The 20,470-nt window shown below is 35.2% G+C and overlaps 1 long non-coding RNA gene across 1 annotated transcript; it reads left to right on the forward strand.

Annotated features, from left to right (window-relative positions):
* Positions 1-6,984: 6,984 nt before the first annotated feature.
* On the forward strand, positions 6,985-13,083 carry LOC136834893 (uncharacterized). The gene is made up of 3 exons (XR_010851913.1): positions 6,985-7,259; positions 8,928-9,058; positions 11,684-13,083. It is a non-coding gene; the product is annotated as an uncharacterized lncRNA (long non-coding RNA).
* The last annotated feature ends 7,387 nt before the right edge of the window (positions 13,084-20,470 follow it).

Raw genomic sequence — 20,470 nt, forward strand, 5'->3', positions numbered from 1 at the left:
CTCTCTCTCTCTCTCTCTCTATGTGTGTGTGCTGGTCAAACTGCCATGAATTCGTTTTAAAATACAATATTATGATAGACAGTTATTTAATGTGGTATGAGAGGCCTCCTTCGGCTCTGAAAATGAAACAAGACATGAAATCCTACAAAGTTTTGAACCTCCACATAGGCGTAGGAGTATAATAATTAATCAAATTGAAATGGAAAGGATAGAGTAAGAGACTGCATCAAGTTACTGCAATCTAGCTGAAGAGGCAATTAGTTAAATAGGAGATAGTATCTAAATGTTTCCCTTTCTGCTTTAACGCAATTCGTCTACTCCTGAGGCTCTTTCCAGTAATTGATTCTCTATCATTATCAGAGGATTAGCATAACTGAGTTTTGCGACTCCCGCCGATTCTGCATATCAGATGAACCTTTCATGAAAGCGAGATTTAATTTCTGGGAGAGGTCAACTAATTTAGTGCAGAAATATAACATTTCCTTTGATTAAAGTTCATGAGAGCGTTAGATTAAATTACCTTGAAGGATTTTTTTTCCTCCCTTATAGTTTTCTGAAACGAAAACTATTGTGCCGGCTTTGTCTATCCGTCCGCACTTTTTTCTGTCCGCATTTTTCTGTCCGCCCTCAGATCTTGAAAACTACTGCGGCTAGAGGGCTGCAAATTGGTATGTTGATCATCCACCCTCCATTCATCAAGCATACCAAATTGCAGCCCTCTAACCTCAGTAATTTTTATTTTTATTTAAGGTTAAAATTAGCCATAATCGTGCTTCTGGCAACGATATAGGCCAGGCCACCACCGGGCAGTGGTTAAGTTTCATGGGCTGCGGCTCATACAGCATTATACCGAGACCACCGAAAGACAGCTCTATTTTTGGTGGCCTTGATTATACGATGTACAGAAAACTCGACTGCGCCAAAGAAACTTCGGCGCATTTTTTACTTGTTTAAAATTAGATTTCTGACGCTTGGACTATACGGATAAGCTGCTCATTTTCCGTATAGATTAAAGCAGGTTAATTCAAGATGAAGCTATTATCAGATCTAATCAGAATTCTATCAGGTTCGAACTGATAAAAAGATTAATATAATGCTGAAAAGATTAGTGTATAAATCAACGAAATTTATTTGTCATCAGGTGCATGAAAATGGAGACATCCTTGCTTTCAAAATAAAAACAAGTAAAAAATGCGTCGAAAACTTCGGCGCAATCGAGTTTTCTGTACAGCCTCTACAGCGTATAATCAAGGCCACCGAAAACAGATCTATCTTTCGGTGGTCTCTGTATAACGCTGTATGAGCCGCGGCCCATGAAAATTTAACCTCGGTCTGGTGGTGGACTATCCTATATCGTTGCCAGAAGCAAGATATTGGCTAACTTTAAACTTAAATAAAATAAAATCCACTTAGGCTAGAGGGCTGCAACTTGGCATGTTTGATGAGTGGAGGGTGGATGATCAACATACCAATTTGCAGCTCTCTAGCCTCAATAATTTTTGAGATCTGAGGGCGAACAGAAAAAAATGCGGACGGACAGACAAAGCCGGCACGATAGTTTTCTTTTACAGAACACTAAAAAAGAAAACGGACTCCTTTGATCACATTTATATTTACCTAAGTTTCCAAACCCAGAATTGCCACATACGCCGCCGACATTTTAGGAAACAATTCCCGTTTGTTGATAAAACATAACAGGCTCTTTTGATCTATAGCTGGGAACAACAAACAAAGAAAACAGGAACACTGGGAGTGAAAACATATAAGTTTGCCTATGCGCTACTACACTAATACTATTCTTCTTGCATTTTGTTACATATTTATCTATTTATCTATTCGTTATTTTTTTTTTTTTTTTTTTTTAGTTTTTAGTAAGTGGTATCTCTTCCCTCTGTGTATTTCCATTTACCTTCTCTTACTTCTTCCTAATGAACACCACACTCTTTGGAAGCTTGAATTTCATGTCAATGGCCCCTGTAGTCTTGTTCCACACGAAGAGGTTTCATCTACTGAATAATAGTAATGATATATGGAATATGAATTCTGTGTTCCTTAATATTGAACTCTGACTTGGAGTTCTTAACTATCTTTGTGTTTTGTCTCTAATTAATATTCAAAAATTTCTCTATCTCTCTCTCTCTCTCTCTCTCTCTCTCTCTCTCTCTCTCTCTCTCTCTCTCTCTCTCTCGTCTGTATGTTTGAAATGATTTATTGTTATCTGCATGTCTGCAAGCATGAAATGGATTTAATTATTAGCAACTACTGCATTCAAATCATAATTATGATCATCTAAAGTCTTGGAGTTATTCCAATAATAATTGCATTAGGTGCCAGAACAATCAAGATGAAGCTGAAAATATTATCGTCATGATTTCGACACCTATGTACGGATTACTCATGAACACTTTATTCTGAAACTACGGATTATCAGTCCAGTCAACTGTGGTGAAACAGCATTTTGGAGAAGTACAGTGTAGAATCCTCCGTCATTCCACTGATAAAATAGGTTATTCGATTCTCAATCACTAACTCACCTGCTTGGGGGGATGATTAGTGGACACTTGGTCGACTGCTCTCCTATTCCACGTCCGAGAAAAACAAGAAAATTAAAAAGGAGGTTAACTGGAGGAGCGACGTCCCATTAAGACAACTAACAAGGCCCCAAAAATATCACAACAAAATTTCTACCCATTTTTCCGGCCATTAGCGAAGTTTGTAAACATGCCATCGAAGCACTCGTGAGACTTTTACGATTCAGATTATTATTGTTCAGAAGATGAACCCTATTTATATGGAACAAGCCCACCAAAGGGGCCATTGACTTGAAAGTCAGGCTTCCTAAGAATATGATGTTCATTAGGAAGAAGTAAGAGGGGGTAAAGGGCAATACAGAAAGGTGGAAGCCTTTCTCTCTTTAAGCCTCTCTTTCCGGTCCAAGAGCTCTCTTTAAGCCTCTCTTTCCGGTCCAAGAGCCATCACAAGGGCCCTTCTGCTGCTAGGCATCAGGACTACCTTGTCACCTAGATAATTCAATACGCTCACCTGGTCATGTTATGTTGCTCCTGAAGATCGTGTTCTCAGGAAATGCTCTGTCGTTGTTGAATCTCTCCTTCATGTTTTATTCATCTGACAATGAATCAGTCTCTCCTGCCATTCCAATATCCCCAAACGTAATCAGTTATTCTTAATACGTAGCCCATCCGCGTTTGACTTCTCACTCTTGATTCATTACCAGTTATCCCAGAATCTGAGTAAGAAGTATCATTTCCGCATCCCCTTGCAGAATTGATAGAATTATGATTATCCGTCGAAAGCTTAACCTATCTCTTGTTTATCTCACACTTATAGTCTCTGAAGACAGACACGAGCACTGAGTGACCTGGGAAGCAAGATTAATCAGTGGGTATATAATCAGGTCAGAGTTCAGGAAGTATCACCCATAAACTCACCCATACCTCGCAATCCCTTTGGGCAGAGAATATTCAGTACCCTCTGTAAGTTGAGATTTATAATAAAAGCCTTTTCCAATTTTTATTTTATCCAATTGTTTTTTTAAATCAACGTTTTGACATAGCAGGACAATCTGAGCCTATTTTAAACTAAATATATCTTGAGTGCCAAATATTTTTCCTCCAAATTGAATTATATTATCTATTAGTCACACACTATGAAAGATTTACACAAAATAGCAGAGAAAAGAAAGAGGTTTTATCTATCAACAATAACTGATATTGTCTGTTTTACTCGTTTCAACAGCAAGAGGAGAGTTTGTTGTTGAAGAAGAGCTCAGATATCAATTAGGACTCTTGCCCGCATTTTAAAATAATACGTTGCCTTGTTTCCGACAAATACATAAAACACTATTTAGCGTGTAAACAAGATTCTTAATGTATTTGAAGATTCTGAAAATACATGACCATGACACAGAGGCCAGAAATCTCTCAAGATATATCTTCAAGTCAAAGTAAATATTTAATGGATGGATTCAACGCCCTCGTTAAGCACATTTCATTCAGAAGAAAGATTTTTTTTACCCAAATTCACGTGAGAAATTCTCTTCCAGAGGAAACGTACCCCTCACTAATATTAATGATTTTAAATCCTAATCATTTATGAATTACTATTTCTTTTTACTTTACAAATATACCTGAATAAATAAATAAACACACGTGTGCATACACACACACGCGCACAACTACACACACGTTAATATGAAAGCCTGCAAATATTATGCAACTTTGCAATGCAAAAAGTAGACGATTGCATCAGAAGATCAAGGGCTGGCACGAATTAAAAACAGCATAACTCGAGAGCCATGAGAGAAAAATTCCAATTGATGAAGGATGTAAATAGCTAAATATAGGTTTTTTTTTTTTTGTTTGCTTTGAAGGAACTCGCAGTGACTCTTCAACTTATTAAATTTAATGCTCTCAAACATTTCCAGGAATATTTGCTTGCTGTGAGTGTTTATTCCCAAGATGAAAGAGGACTGCAAGCTTTAATGTTTATGAGTTTTATCACTCATCAAATTAAAATTTGGTGGAGAGAGAGAGAGAGAGAGAGAGAGAGAGAGAGAGAGAGAGAGAGAGAGAGAGGGGGAATTTCTCTCAGCACGACCTTATGACATTGTTAGCTAAAAGCAGTTTGGAGGGATCTGCCGTGGAGTTGGGGCAAATAGGCTTACCTGTTGAGTCATTATTAGCCACTACCTGGTTCCTCCAGGTCTTAGCCTGGGCACGGGTCATGATCACGAGTTCCTTAACTTTCTCCAGTTCATGAGTGATCTTTAAACCTTAAAGAACACCTAGCTAAAATAAACAAGAAATAAAAAACAAATTAGATCCCTTGTGTATTTATTCATTTTATCATGAAACTAATCTTAAAGGAATACAACAATTGTATAAGTTTTATCGTTTCCTATTTTCCTTTCAGGATTCAGAGGGTCATACATATCCTGGCAAATAACAGTATATCCTACGAACGAGCCCAGAGTTCAGTGATGTACAGCGTTTTGCAGTAAGGGTTAATTTTCTATATCCCAGTGCAAGACTTTGGCCTTGAATTCCCGCTTCTTTCTACATTCCCAATCGAAACTTCTCGATGGGAATTTAAACTCGACCTAATAATCAGAAACTAATTACAGAAAATGTATTGCAAAAGTTGGAATTAAAAAATCGTCAATTGGTTTCGATTAGAGCTAATAATCAAAGTCATGGGACTTGGATAATGCATGATTAATGATGGATTTTCTGAGGTTTGAGAAAGATTAAAAAGACTTTGAGGGATTTATGAGGTTAATTAAGAAGATGCAAATGCAAGAAACGTCGGATGGATATTTATCATGTATTTGTATACATGTACAGTAAGTATGTATTATGGATGCATATGTAAACAAATAAAAATATACACACACACACACACACACATATATATATATATATATATATATATATATATATATATATATATATATATATATATATATATATATATATATATATGTATATAATTTTTCCTTCCAGCAGTGTATATAATTATATATATATATATATATATATATATATATATATATATATATATATATATATATATATATATATATATATATATATATATAAATATAAATATATATATATATATATATATATATATATATATATATATATATATATATATATATATATATATACGGTATACAAACAGACACCTCGAAAGACAAACACCTGAGTTTATGAAGCTACTAATGACTTGCCGGTAAGAATAATTTATACTCATCATTAAATCAAAGGACTGCAAGCTGGTAAAGGCACGTAATACTTTTTGCCGCTAATAAGGCAATTAACTAGATCATGTTCAATGACATCAGAAACAAAGAGGCTCAGTCTATGGAAATTTAATTCCTTAATCAATAATAATTTAAAGGGAGGATTCGTACTGACAATCAAGATTTCCGCTGCATATCATTCTCTCTCTCACTCTCTCTCTCTCTCTCTCTCTCTCTCTCTCTCTCTGTGTGTGTGTGTGTGTGTGTGTACAGATTTTCTTTTGAGAGCAAAGCCCTCTTGGGCGTCAGCCTGTTGTCCTAGATATCTTAAAATATATTATATGACTTCAAAGTCAAGCTTTCTCCTCAGAGAGAAGGGTGTCACAATTACAACACAACAAAGATTGTTATAAATAATAAAGCAGGCGCCTCATCCCATTAATACACCCGAATGGCAACATGTCACATTCGTCAGGAGACTTGTTTCTGTTGCCATGCACTTTTCTTCACATTTTCTGAGGTAGGCGAGGATGTTTGCGACAGCTGCTCACGTCTCATTTCTCTGACTGTATTTTGTTTGACATCTGCTGCTCTGAGAGCAGGAAGTCTTCATTCAAATGAGAGTAAAATGAGAGAGAAAGAGGGAGGGGGCGGGGGGCGTAATTTTCACGCAGGTAGACAGAGGGTGTTCGTATGTTTTCATACAAATAACACATCTTTCGTAGCCCTAAGTTCGTGGTAATTCCTGTCTTACATATTTTCTTTTAGTTTCCATGATGGATATTGTTATACTCAAAAGTAGCCATTTAGTGTTGAAAAATATATATATATATATATATATATATATATATATATATATATATATATATATATATATATATATATATATAAAACTTGAACACAATTCACCCTTGAAAGTTTTGGGTGAAGAGCGAAGAAAATGGGTTTGTATGTAACCCATTTTTTATTCAGATTTTTAGTGACTCCTGTATCCTTGCGTGAACACTGCTCTTCAGGGTATTTTATTCGTGTCATTTCTTAATAATAATTAACTAAAATAAAATGATTTCCCTTTGTAATTTATAAAGGTCTGACCAGATTCTTGCCTCTGCAACCAATAATTGTTTTAAGATGAAAGATACTTCCGAAAGTTGTTTTTTTCAGAAGGTGAGACGAGAACCTTACTTTTCCTTGCCTCGGACAGAGGAAGAAGTTCGGTTCGGTAAACGCAGTGACAGTAGTACTGCCTGAACCACAGTGGAAGTAAGTGTTATACCTCTCCACTAACCTGACCTCAACTTTTATTTTAATTGATCATCACTGAGTACACTTTACATTGGAATAAGTAAATTCACAGCTAGCTCCTGTAACTGTTTCTGTGCACCTGAACGCCTAGGGGATGGATCATTGGTTAATATTGTCTACGCTGGATGTCGCCGAAGTTTTGACCTTCTGTCATCGGTGTTGGACTTCGCGGACTGTTTCCTTATGGAAGGTGGGTTGCAGGGACGTTTTCATTATAGAAGGTGAGTTGCATGGTCGTGTTTTTTTATAGAGGGTGGGTTGCAGGGACGTTTTCCTCATAGAAGGTGGGTTGCAGGGACGTTTTCCTCATAGAAGGTGGGTTGCAGGGGCGTTTTCCTTATAGAAGGTGGGTTGCAGGGACTTTTTCAATATAGAAGGTGGGTTGCAGGGACATTGCCCTTATAGACGGTGAGTTGCATGGTCGTTTTTTTATGGAGGGTGGGTTGTAGGGACGTTTTCCTTATAGAAGGTGGGTTGCAGGGACGTTGTCAATTCCCGAGTAGTGCACTTGGTCGTCGGTTGGTTGGCTTCATTTTTCCATGCTAATTGGCTTATGTTGGGCTACCGTGGAATTTTGCTTATTTTGTGCGAATTGCATTCTGATCATGATTTATCTTGAGGCTTTAAACGAAGTCATCAGTATATGCGATCAGATGTCACAAGGACTTCTCATCTAGTTAAAGCTAATATCTCGAGTTATTCGGAAGGGGTGGTTAGGCAGACCGTAATGCATATGAACTCTCTTCATTACGATATCAAAGAATTAAATAATCAGATATCGGTGATTTCTGATGAGGATAGAGAGGAATTATTCCAAACAGAGTATGATAGCTGTGTGGAGAAAAAAAGTTTTGCTTGTATATCAAAGTTAGAAGAGGCAGGACTTTTAGCAGTCAGGCTAGCCAGGCCTCTCTTAATGAAGGTTTGTATCGCAATCAGTTTAAACTGCCTCATTTGCCATTTCGGTTTATAAGATTTTTGTATGGGGAAAATTGGAGAAAATTATTACAAAAAAATTCTTGTGCTCAACATTTTAATTGTTGAAATAATGTAAATGTTGTACTTTTTATTTTTAAATAATAATAAAAAAAGTTGCCATTTCCCGAGTATGGAAATAGGGTATGTGAGGATCTTGGTACATTTTGTCGTAATTTCGAGAATATCATTATTAGCGAATATCTTTATTCGTTATCTAGCAATGAGACGTTTATATTTTTAAAAAGACAGCTTCGTAATGAACCTCTTGTGTTGATCAAGTCTTTAGAGGTAGGAAGTCATCATTATAAAGTCCAAAGGATTTGATTCAGAAAGCTTTTACTTCACCATTAACCCAGAAATATTCGGCTTATTAAGCAGCTGTCATCGCTTAAGCTGCCGTATGTTGATGAGCCTTGTGAATTTATTGGGAAAATGAGGAAACTCACTGAATCCCTCGAAGCTTGGAATATTGACATACATACAGTTTGGCAGTACTTTTTTTTTTTGTTTGGTATGAATGATTGTTTGCAGAAGCAGTTTATGCATAAAACTAACTGTAATAAGCCACCCCTTAATGAAATAAATGTACGACGTGTTTTTGATGCTGCTGAAAACTACCATTCTATGATTATTATTATTCAGCAGATGAAATCTATGTTTGTTCCTCCTCTTGAACAAATTTCAAGACTTCGTGAGATATTACCTATATCATTCAAATTTGTATCTGGAAGTGAAGATCCAGCTGACTGTGTCAGTATGTTTTTGAGCTATAAGCAATTAATGGTTTCAAATTTTCTTACAGGTCCAAACTTTCTAAGATGATGATGATGATGATGATGATGATGATGATTCCAATTTTAACAGGATCTGTGTTTTCCAGTTCCAATTCAGCCTTCTGATGATAACATTAAAGGCTAACGTCTCAAATGTTCAGTGGGTGAATGAGCGAAAGGGCCCGTAGTGCCTACAGAAAGATATTCAAGCTTCCATAAGTTAAATAAGTGTTCACAGGTATGTACATAAATTCATTAATATTAAGCTTGAAGTGAAGGCCAGGGATGCTGTTAAGTTCCATAGTCTCCATATTTATACGGGTAATTTGTATGAAATGGTTTGTAGAGACAATTTCAGCAGATCAAAGAGCCCATCTTGGGGATATTTTGAGACATTCCCGATCTTGTTAGTCAATTGAATATTTATGTGAAGTTATGTTTTATGGAGAGAGAGAGAGGTAAATTTGATAGGTGGAAGGAACAGGTTAAGTAGTAGCTTGCCAAGATAACTGATAAGAGGGTCCGAGCCTACACCGTCATAAAAGAAACTCGGATATATCGTTGTATATATAAGTGAATGCGTGTTTTTGCCGTAAAGTATATTTATACCCTGTACCCCTTAAACCAAAACGCTTATAAGTGCATATTTTAACAGTTTACTGCATAATTTAATAGTTCAAACAAAAATATACCGTAAATTATCATACTAAAACAATTTAATATCATTAAAAACAAAAATACACCACCAACCATCATCCCAAAACACTCAAGGTCATCTTACATTTAACCTCCTACAACAATTACTCTTCACCTCTAAAACGCTTATAGCAATGATTTACTAATTATAAAATATTAATGTAAACCGCAAAATATCTATACCTATATAACACAAATTAAATAAACCTGGCCTACAGAAGTGTGACAATCAAGTTACCCCTGTATACATGAGCATCGTTTTCTTTCAGATTATTGAAGTCGTTCCGTTTTCTTTTTTGCTATGAAGGTTATATTTACTGTATTATATAAACAAACAATAACCGTAAAGTAAAATAAAAGCATTATTTTTAATATAAATTGCAGGACAGTAAGAGCTTGAGCATAATTTTTAGAGTTGAAAGCAATGTAAATAAATAAACATTAACAATAACGCAAGGGATAAATGAGCCTGAGTTGAAAAAACTGTTAGGCGCTCGAACCGGAGGTGAAAACAACTTCATAAGGAAAGTAAATTGTCAGAATTAATCATTTCAGACATTCATATTAGGCTAGCACATTCTGGTCTTTATGCAGTCTTGTCGGAAAGCAGTTTCATATTCCTCGGCAGTTTTCTGTAGTTAAAAGGGTGTTGGAGACATGTACAACATTTAAATGAGCGTGCTCTCACGCCTAACCAATCATCTTGCAGAAATTTTAAAGTAGATCTCCTTACATTCCTTTTAGGTATATATTTACTGATCAATTCTGTCCTTACTGCATAAAACATGATAGAAAAAATGCTGAGGTTTGGGTTTTATGCTTAAGGTTATGTTTTAACTTGACTGTTAGGGAGTTTTAAAGATGTTTTCAGCTACTATCTTTGACTATGGCATAACAGAGCTAGTGCTTTCTGATTTAGGTTCAAAACTGTTGCTGGATCTAATATAATTTTTTATTTATTAAAGGTTGTAGATACTCGACTGTACCCAGAGTAAAGGAAAGTAAAGCCAATCAAGTTTGAACAACATTTTATAGGGTGTAAATTCATTAGGTAGGCTGGTAGAATCTTGTGTCAAACAAAGAGACTAATTTTTGGTTCATAAGAATAAAGAAACTCAGCCCTAAATTGTGTTGAATTTGATTTTGTGATTGCACAAACAAAGCGCTTTGTGAACAAACGTCCAGTTGCCTTGAGAGAATTCATTAGAAGTAGAAGTGAATCATTTGAATCTGAAATCCCTTCCCCAATAACCCCCGAATTGCTAATCAAAGGTCATGGTTTAGCTACTCTTGATATTCATACCCTTCGCACCTTCAGACTCAGATGTTAATTGGAAGCCAGAACCAGATCCCGAAGATCATAGGAAGGACAGTTTCACTAAGCTGAATAAAATCAGAGAAAGGTTGAGTGAAATATATCATTCGGAGTTCCTTTCACAGTTAGTTGGTCAGGCAGGCAATACTAAACCTAGTCATGCTCCAGTGAAGCAAAGAAATTACAGAAAGGTGACGTTGTTTTGCTGAAGGAGAAGCATGTGAAGGCAGTTAACTATCCCATGGGTTTAGTTAAGGACATTATGACTAATTACTTAAATGAGGTAACCGGAGCAATCATCATGAAGGGCTATAACAGAGAAATTGTGAGGAGACGTGCTACGTCCTTGATACCAATGTTAAGTGGCATCTAGAATGCTTCTGAAACTCCAAATTCCATAGATATCACAGCTGGTTAAGAAGTTGAACAAAGAAGGAAAGCATCTGAAGGAAGTGGGAAGGAAGTGGAAAGAAAAGTGAGATGCCTCTGGCCAAAGAATTTGTGTAACTTTCTCACTAGTTTGTATATTTTTTGCCCACTCTCTATTCGATTTTGATACTTAACAAATAACGAATCCTCCGCGTGGATTGTAGAAAACTTGAACGCAATTTACCCTTAAAAGTTTGGGTGAAGAGCTAAGAAAATTTTTGTATTTTTTACATGGATTTTGTAGTGACTCCTGTGTCCTAGAGTTTAACACTGCTCTTTAATGTGCTTTATTCGTATCATTTCTTAACTAATTAAAATAAAATTATTTCCCTTTGTAATTTTATAGATGTCTGACCAGATTCTTGTACCTGCAACCAATAATTGTTTTAAGATGAAAGATATTAACGAAAGCTCTTTTTTCAGAAGTAGATGAAACGAGAAGGTGAAACTTTCATTATCTCGAGACAGAGACAGAGGTTTGATCAGCCCAGTAGTGCCACCTGAACCACGGTGGTGATAAGCAGTACTCATCGCCATTTACCTGACCTCAACTAGTATTTCAATCGATCATCATGAGTACGCTTCACGATGGAATAAGTCAGTTCACAACTAGCTCCTATTTCTGTGCACCTGAACTCCTGGGGGATGGATCATTAGTATTAGCCATGCTGGATGTCGCCGAAGAAAGCTTTTACCTTCTGTCTTCGATGCTGGACTTCAGAAACTCCATTGGTTTCAGAAACTCCATTGGTTTCATTTAGGAGAATATTCTTAATATTCTTATGTTAATATATGCCTCGAATCCAAATCAGTATTTACTTCCTTGCTTGTACTTATATTTAACGAAATATTAGGATAAATATATGGCAAATAAAATTCAGTTACCCATTTTGTGAGAGAAAAGGAAAGATTGTAAAGAGAACCAGTTATGTGTTTTGCGTGGAAAAGAAAGAGTTGTCATGGGATGAAAGAGTCAGAGAAGAGAAAGAATCACGGGAGAAAGAGATGAAAATCATTGAAAGCTGGTGCTTTTCAGCAACAACTAAAATGTTACCGGATTTTCCCAGTAACGTTTATGTTTTCCCTTTTAAATCCCTTTGCCTGGCCAGCTGGATTGTTTTATTATAAAATCCCATCGGCTATGAAGAGAAAAGGAAGAGGCTTGGCTGTGTTCAGCTTAGAGCTGACGTTTTCCAAAAATAAGTAAGGGTACAGTTTAAATTTAAATTGACCCGTGCGCCCTGTTGATTTTTTTCCGACCCAATGGCTGAATTAAATATTCTAACGTTGACTATTAAATCAAAACGTTTCAGTAGTAATTCCTTTAAAGTCTGTGGTAAAGGGACTTCTGTGCAAACAAAAACCAAAACAATATTTTCAATTTTATTTTAAAAGTTAACAGTAAATAACTTTCAATTACAGAAATACTCTTTGAAATCATTTCTAAAGATAGCAGTAAAATTATGAAAGATTAAACCGTTGTTAAATGAATTTGAGAGTCAGACTTTTCTGTGAAATCGTCTAATTGAATTTGTCTCTTTCAAAAATTTTTTGTCAAATTTACTTTTTCACATAAAAGTCCCGTAGGGGGCTAGCGCCGTCAGTGCACCTCATGCGGTGCACTGTGGGAATTACTTTTAAGTTCTTGTCAGCGTTCATTCGGCCCCTAGTTGCAACCGCTTTCGTTCCTTTTACTTTACCTCCAGTCGTTTTCTTAATTCCATCTTGCTTTCCACCCTCTCTTGACAGTTGTTTCGTAGCGCAACTGCGAGGTTTTGTTCCTGATACACCTTTTTAACCTTTCTGCTCTGATTTTCCCATTCAGCGCTGAATGACCTCATATCCAGTGCTTTGACCCTTGGCCAGAATTCTATAAACCTTCCATCCACAATGAAAAATTTATATCAAACCATACTTCTGAAAATTTTCTGGCCTTTTTTTTTTTCAAGGCAATGTTGAATCCAAGTACAAAAGAGGTTTTAATTATAATAAAAGTATATTTCTCACAATATATTTCATACATCCCCACTAGAATCTATTATTAGTCGAAATAATTAACAAAATTAATGGATGTGACATTTCACTGGGAGAAGGAAGAGTGCAGCATCAAATGTCTGTTTTTGAACCGAGTCCAGAGGTCCACGTCAGTTCTCATTCAATTGTACACAGCTAACCACCTTTTTTCTATAACGATTTACTGCATAAACATTAAGACCTTTCTGTAAAAATTTACCACAGAAATATTAAAATCTATGTAAAAATTGGTTACAAGAATATTAAGACCTTTCTGTAAAACTGTATCGTAGGAATATTAAGACCTTTCTGTAAAACTTTGCTACGGGAATATTAAGACCTTTCTGTAGAAACTTACTACAAGACAATAACGAGTTTTTGTAAAAATTTACTACAGGAATATTAAGACCTTTCTGTAAAAATTTACTAAAGTATTAAAACTTTTCTATAAAAAATTACTACAAGAATATTAAGACCTTTCTGTAAAAATTTACTAAAGTATTAAAACTTTTCTGTAAAAATTTACTTCAAGAATATTAAGACCCTTCTGTAAGAATTTGCTATAGGACTATTAAGAGCTTTTTTGTAAAAACTAACCGCAGGATTAAGAATTTTCTGTAAAAAAAATCTTAAAACCTTCTTCTGTAAAAATTTGGATAGCAAAATAAAACTTTTTTTTCTGTAAAAATTTACTACAGAAAGACTAATGAAAATCCTGCTAATTATTGCCATAGAATGGTGGAAATTACTGCAAATATTTCCTAGAGGATTTTGGAAAAAATGCTTCAATTGATGACGAACGTAACTGAGTCGAATGATTATCTCGTCATAAACGACGGCTCTAAGATCAACTGCAGGGTGTCGCAACATCGTGAGTATCAAACATACGGCTCACTAAACTCTGTACTCGAAAAAAAGTTCATTTTTAGAAGCGGTGTGGATATCAAATACAGAGTGCATCACCATAAGATACACAAAAACAGGGTGGCACAAAAACTTCAATGTAGAAACAAGGTGTCACAAAAACTTCAATGTTGAAGCAGAAATTATCGAACAGTTCATATAAAAAACTGTCAAAACTTTCCGAAGACATCGGAAGTGTGGACATCAAATTATACACAAAAACAGGGTGTCACAAAAACGTCAATGTAGAAACAGGGTGTCGCAGAAATTTTCGTCTAAAAACAGGGTGTCTCAGAAATTGTCGTCCAAAAACAGGGTGTCACAAAAACTTCAATGTAGAAACAGGGTGTCGCAGAAATTTTCGTCCTAAAACAGGGTGTCACAAAAACTTCAACGTCGAAACAGGGTGTCGCAGAAATTGTCGTCCAAAAACAGGGTGTCACAAAAACTTCAATGTAGAAACAGGGTGTCGCAGAAAATTTTGTCTTAAAACAGGGTGTCTCAGAAATTGTCGTCCAAAGACAGGGTGTCGCAAAAACTTCGATGTAGAAACAGGGTGTCACAGAAATTTTCGTCCCAAAACAGGTTGTCACAAAAACTTCAATGTTGAAGCAGTTATCAAACAGTTCATATAAAAAAAAAACAGATATTGAAGTGTGGACATCAAATTATACACAAAAACAGGGTGTCACAAAGACTTCAATGTAGAAGCAGAAATTTTTTCTAAAAACAGGGTGACTCAGAAATTGTCGTCCCAAAACAGGGTGTCAAAAACTTCAATGTTGAAACAGAAATTATCAACTGTTACTTTCCAAAGATATCGAAGTGTGGACATCAAATTATACACAAATTATACACAAAACAGGGTGTCACAAAAACTTCAATGGAAGAACAGGGTGTCACAGAAATTTTCTTCTAAAAACAGGGTGTCTCAGAAATTGTCATCCCAAAACAGGGTGTCACAAAAACTTCAATGTTGAAGCAGAAATTATCAAACTGTTCGTATAAAATACTGTCACAAAACTTTCCAAAGATATCAAAGTGTGGACATCAAATTATACACAAAAACAGGGTGTCACAAAACTTCAATGTAGGAACAGGGTGTCAAAAATTTTCTTCTAAAATCAGGGTGTCTCAGAAATTGTCGTCCCAAAACAGGGTGTCATAATGTTGAAACAGAAATTATCGAACTGTTAGTATAAAAAAACTTTCAAAAGATATCAAACATCAAATTATACACAAAAACAGGGTGTCACAAAAACTTCAATGTAGGAACAGGGTGTCACAGAAATTTTCTTCTAAAAACAGAGTGTCTCAGAAATTGTCGTCCCAAAACAGGGTGTCACAAAAACTTCAATGTTGAAGCAGAAATTATCGAACTGTTCGTATAAAATACTGTCACAAAACTTTCCGAAGATATCAAAGTGTGGACATCAAATTATACACAAAAACAGAGTGTCACAAAAACTTCAATGTAGAAACAGGGTGTCACAGAAATTTTCTTCTAAAAACTGGGTGTCTCAGAAATTGTCGTCCCAAAACAGGGTGTCACAAAAACTTCAATGTTGAAACAGAAATTATCGAACTGTTCGTATAAAAAAAATGTCACAAAACTTTCAGAAGATATCGGAAGTGTGGACATAAATTATACACAGAAACAGGGTGTCACAAAAATTTCAATGTAGAAACAGGGTCTCGCAGAAATTTTCTTTTAAAAACAGGGTGTCTCAGAAATTGTCGTCCAAAAACAGGGTGTCACAAAAACTTCAACATTGAAACAGAAATTGTCATACAAAACTTGAAGAACTGTTCATATAAAAACAGGAAGAATAGAAATTTCCGTCTTAAAACGATGTCACAAAAACTGCATTGTAGAAACAGAATCTTGCAGAGCTGTTCATACAAAAACAATGTCACAAAACTTTCCTAGTAAAGACAGTGTCACCATAAAATTCCTAGTAAGTACAGGGGGCTACAGAAATAGGGTGTTACAGAAACAGGGTGTTAAAGAAACTTTATAGCAAATACAGAGTGTAACCATCAAGTTCCTAATAAGTACAGGGTGTTACAGAACCTTCCAGTAAATACAGAGTATCACCATAAAGTTCCTAGTAAGTACAGGGAGTTGAAGAAACTTCCTGGTGAATACAGTGTCACCATAATAAAGTTCCTAGTAAGTACAGAGTGTTACAGAAACTTCCTAGTAAATACAGAGTGTCACCATAAAGTTCCTAGTAAGTACTGGGTGGTAAAGAAACATCCTAGAAAATACAGTGTGTCACCATAAGGTTCCTAGTAAGTACAGGAGTTACAAAAACAGGGTGTTATAAAAACTTCCTAATAAATATAAAGTGTCACCATAAAGTCCCTAGTAAGTACAGGGTGTTATAGAAAGAGGGTGTTATAGAAACTTCCTAGTAAATACAGTGTCATCATAAAGTTCTTAGTAAGTACAGGGTATTACAGAAACTACCTAGTAAATACAGTGTCACCATAAATTTCCTAGTAAGTAGAGGGCATTACAGAAACAGGGTGTTATATAAGCTTCCTAGTAAATACAAAGTGTCACCATAAAGATCCTAGTAAGTACAGGGGTTGCAAAAACAGCGTGTTATAGAAACTTCCTGTTAAATACAGTGTCACCATAAAGTTCCTAGTAAGTACAGGGTGTTACAGAAGCTTCATAGTAAGTACAGAATGTCACCATAAAGTTCCTAGTAAGTGCAGGGTGTCACAGAAACTTCATAGTAAATACAGAGTGTCACCATAAAGTTCCTAATAAGTACAGGATGCTACAGACACTCCGTAGTAAATACAGAGTGTCATCATAAGGTTCCTAGTAAGTACAGGGTGCTACACAAACTTCTTAGTAGTTACAGATGTCACCATAAAGTTCCTAGTAAGTACAGGGTGTTACAGAAACTTCCTTGTAAATACAGTGTCACCATAAAGTTCCTAGTAAGTACAGGGTATTGCAGAAACCTCTCGGTAAATACAGAGTGCCACCATAAAGTTCTTAGTAAGTACAGAGTGTTACCGAAACAGGGTGTTACAGAAAATTCCTATTAAATACAGTGTCACCATAAAATTCCTAGTAAATACAGGGTGTTCCAGAAACAGGGGGTTACAGAAACTTCCTAGTAAATACAATGTGCCCCCATAAAGTTCCTAGTAAATACAGGCTGTTACAGAAACAGTTTGTTACAGAAAGTTCCTAGTAAATAAAGTGTCACCTTAAAGTTCCTAGCAAGTACAGGGTGTTACAGAAACTTTTTAGTAAATACAGTGTCACAGGGTGTTACAGAATTTTGCTCATAAAACAGGGTTTCACAAAACATAATAGTAAATATAAGGCATCACAGATATGCACATGTAAAATAGGGTGTCATGTAAATGTGCATATAAAACAGGTTGTCACAAAACTTTCAATAAATACAGGGTGTCACGGAAAATTTTAAGTAAATACAGGGTATTACAGAAACTTTCAAGCAACTACATGGTGTTAAAGAAATATGCATATAAAACAATTTTCAAGTAAATACAGGGATACAGGGCTTTACAGAGATGTACATATAAAACAGGATGTCACAAAAACTTTCATGTGAATACAGAAATACATGGCAATACAGAAATGTACATATAAAACAGGGTATCACATAAGACTTTCCAAGCAAATAAATACAGGGTGTTATAGAAGTATGCTTACAAAACAGGGTGTCATTAAAACCTTTCCAAGCAAGAACAGTGTTACAGACGCATGCATATAAAACAGTGTCACAAAAACTTTCCAGGTAAATACAGGGTGTTGCATGAATTTGTATGCAAAACAGAGTGTCACAAAAACTTCCCAAGTAAACACAGTGTTACAGAAGTATGCATATAAAACAGGGTGTCACGAAACCTTTCTAAGTAAATATAGGGTGTAACAGAAGTGGGAATATAAAAAAGGGCGTCACAAAAAACTTTCCAAGCAAATACAAGGTGTTATAGAAGTGTGCATATAAAACAGGGTGTCGTATCAACCTTTCCAAGCAAACATAGGGAGTTATGGAAGTATGAATATAATACAGGGTGTCACAAAAAAACTTTCTAAGCAAACAAAGAGGTTTACAGAAGCGTGCATTTAAAACAGGGTGTCGCAAAAACTTTTCAAGTAAATACAGTGTTACATGAATGTGCATATAAAACAGCATGTCACAAAAAAAAATTTCCGTCACAGAATGACACTCAGACTGGCAAAATAAATGAGAATACTTGTATGTACGAACAGAAAAATATTTAATAGAAATGTAAATTGCTTCCAATACGTTTGGCTATTTTTTAGATGTCACGTTTCATATTTAATAAACTTTGGAAAGTAAACATTTGACTTCATAAACATTATTTTCGTTATCTGTTATCGAATTATTACGTGAAATATTTTAGTTCTAACAAGTGCAAAGATACCTATTGCAAAGTTAAGTCTGAAGACTGTACAATTTTTCAGTATCATTTATACCCATATGATATTCAAAGTTTTATGGTTTGGGCCTTTTTATGAATTATATCAATTTGCCTTTGTAGCATTAATAATTTGCAATTGTTTTGATGACGAGAAAATATTACAATTTTCTTATTTTACTCCCGAAACAACATTTCCCAGAAAAATATAACCTTATATTTTATGAACATTGCAGAATTATTTATACAGGTTTAGATTTTATTTGATCTTACCTTGATATATGAATTATATAATGAATTTTAGACCTTGAAATTTCGGTTTTCCGTGAGGTCAAGGCACCCACAGTCTCTTTTATTCTTTCTTTTTCCTCTGTCGCAATACTCGGCAATTGCTGATAAATTTCCTTACGTCTGCATTCTTGAATATCAGTCACTAGAATTGGCCATTCTGGAAATTCCGAAAACCTGGATCTGACATTGAAATTTTGATAACTGAAATTGCATTGTAAAAGCTGGAACATGGAACTAAATTCACCGCGATCGCTAGAAAAAAAAAAATAATTAAAAAATAAAAGAATTTGGCTTAAAGGTTCCAAAGTCAATTATCGGTCTAGACGTATCACAGTGGCACGAAAATGTAAATTTTCGTATTGTTTCATTTTACCTATGGGTGAATAAGCACGAATAATCTTCTATTTTTTTTTTCTTTTTTACCAAATGGTGATGCTTACAGATATGAATCAGATAAGTAAGTAACAATAATCTACACGATTATTCGTACTCACTCGTGATTTAGTAAATGGGAATTTTTCGAAACAGCAATACATTTCTGGTAAAAAAAAAATTAAAAAAAGACAGGGAATAATGAATAAGAAATATTTCCCAAACATTATTATTATTATTATTATTATTATTATTATTATTATTATTATTATTATTATTATTATTATTATTATTATTATTATTATTATTGTATATCAGGTCCACAATAATGTTCAGTGATGAATTATGTTGATTTTATAAAAAACGTTAAAAGAGCTTCCAGAACCCTGTCCTGGGTTTATCTTCAGTCTAGACTGAAGATGAACCCAGGACAGGGTTCGAAAGCTCTTGTAACGTTTTTTATGAAATCAACATAATTCACCCCTGAATATTATTGCGGACCATCCCGTTCTCGATCTACAGGAGAAAGACCCATATTATTATTATTATTATTATTATTATTATTATTATTATTATTATTATTATTATTATTATTATTATTATTATTATTATTATTATTATTATTGCTTGTATACTTACCTTCTGCGCTTTAAGGTGAGATACGTGAATAAGACTATGATCAGAGCAATCGTGATAAGCAGATATTTTGTGCAAATATTATGAATGATGAAAGCGAGGCAGGAGGATTTATCCTTAAATGTCGCGAAATTCGCTTCATTTAGATAAGTTGGACAGCTAGAGTGGAGAGGAACCGGAGAAAACAAGAAAAATGAGAAAGGGTTCAGATAATGCTGCATACAGTAGGCCACTTACATGCCACGTTGTTCAGAGAGCCCCATATAAGGGTGCGTCCACACTGCAGCACAATACGCCATAAACACAGGTCTACAACTTGTCTCTCTCACACACACACACACACACACACACACATCACAAACAGGTTGAATACAAGGCATTAAGTTACAAGTAATCCTAAACAGTTCTTTGTGATATGTATGCAATAAGTTGCAGCCGTGTCTTTATAAGTCTTACCTGAGTGTGGGTGTGCCTTAAGGGAAACGCGTGTACAGCGTATCACGTTTGAGATGAATTTCCATCACTAATATTGTTCTGTTGTTGGAAATCATCACT

The sequence above is a fragment of the Macrobrachium rosenbergii genome, chromosome 54 (assembly GCF_040412425.1).
Source record: "Macrobrachium rosenbergii isolate ZJJX-2024 chromosome 54, ASM4041242v1, whole genome shotgun sequence".
Taxonomy (NCBI): Eukaryota; Metazoa; Arthropoda; class Malacostraca; order Decapoda; family Palaemonidae; genus Macrobrachium; species Macrobrachium rosenbergii.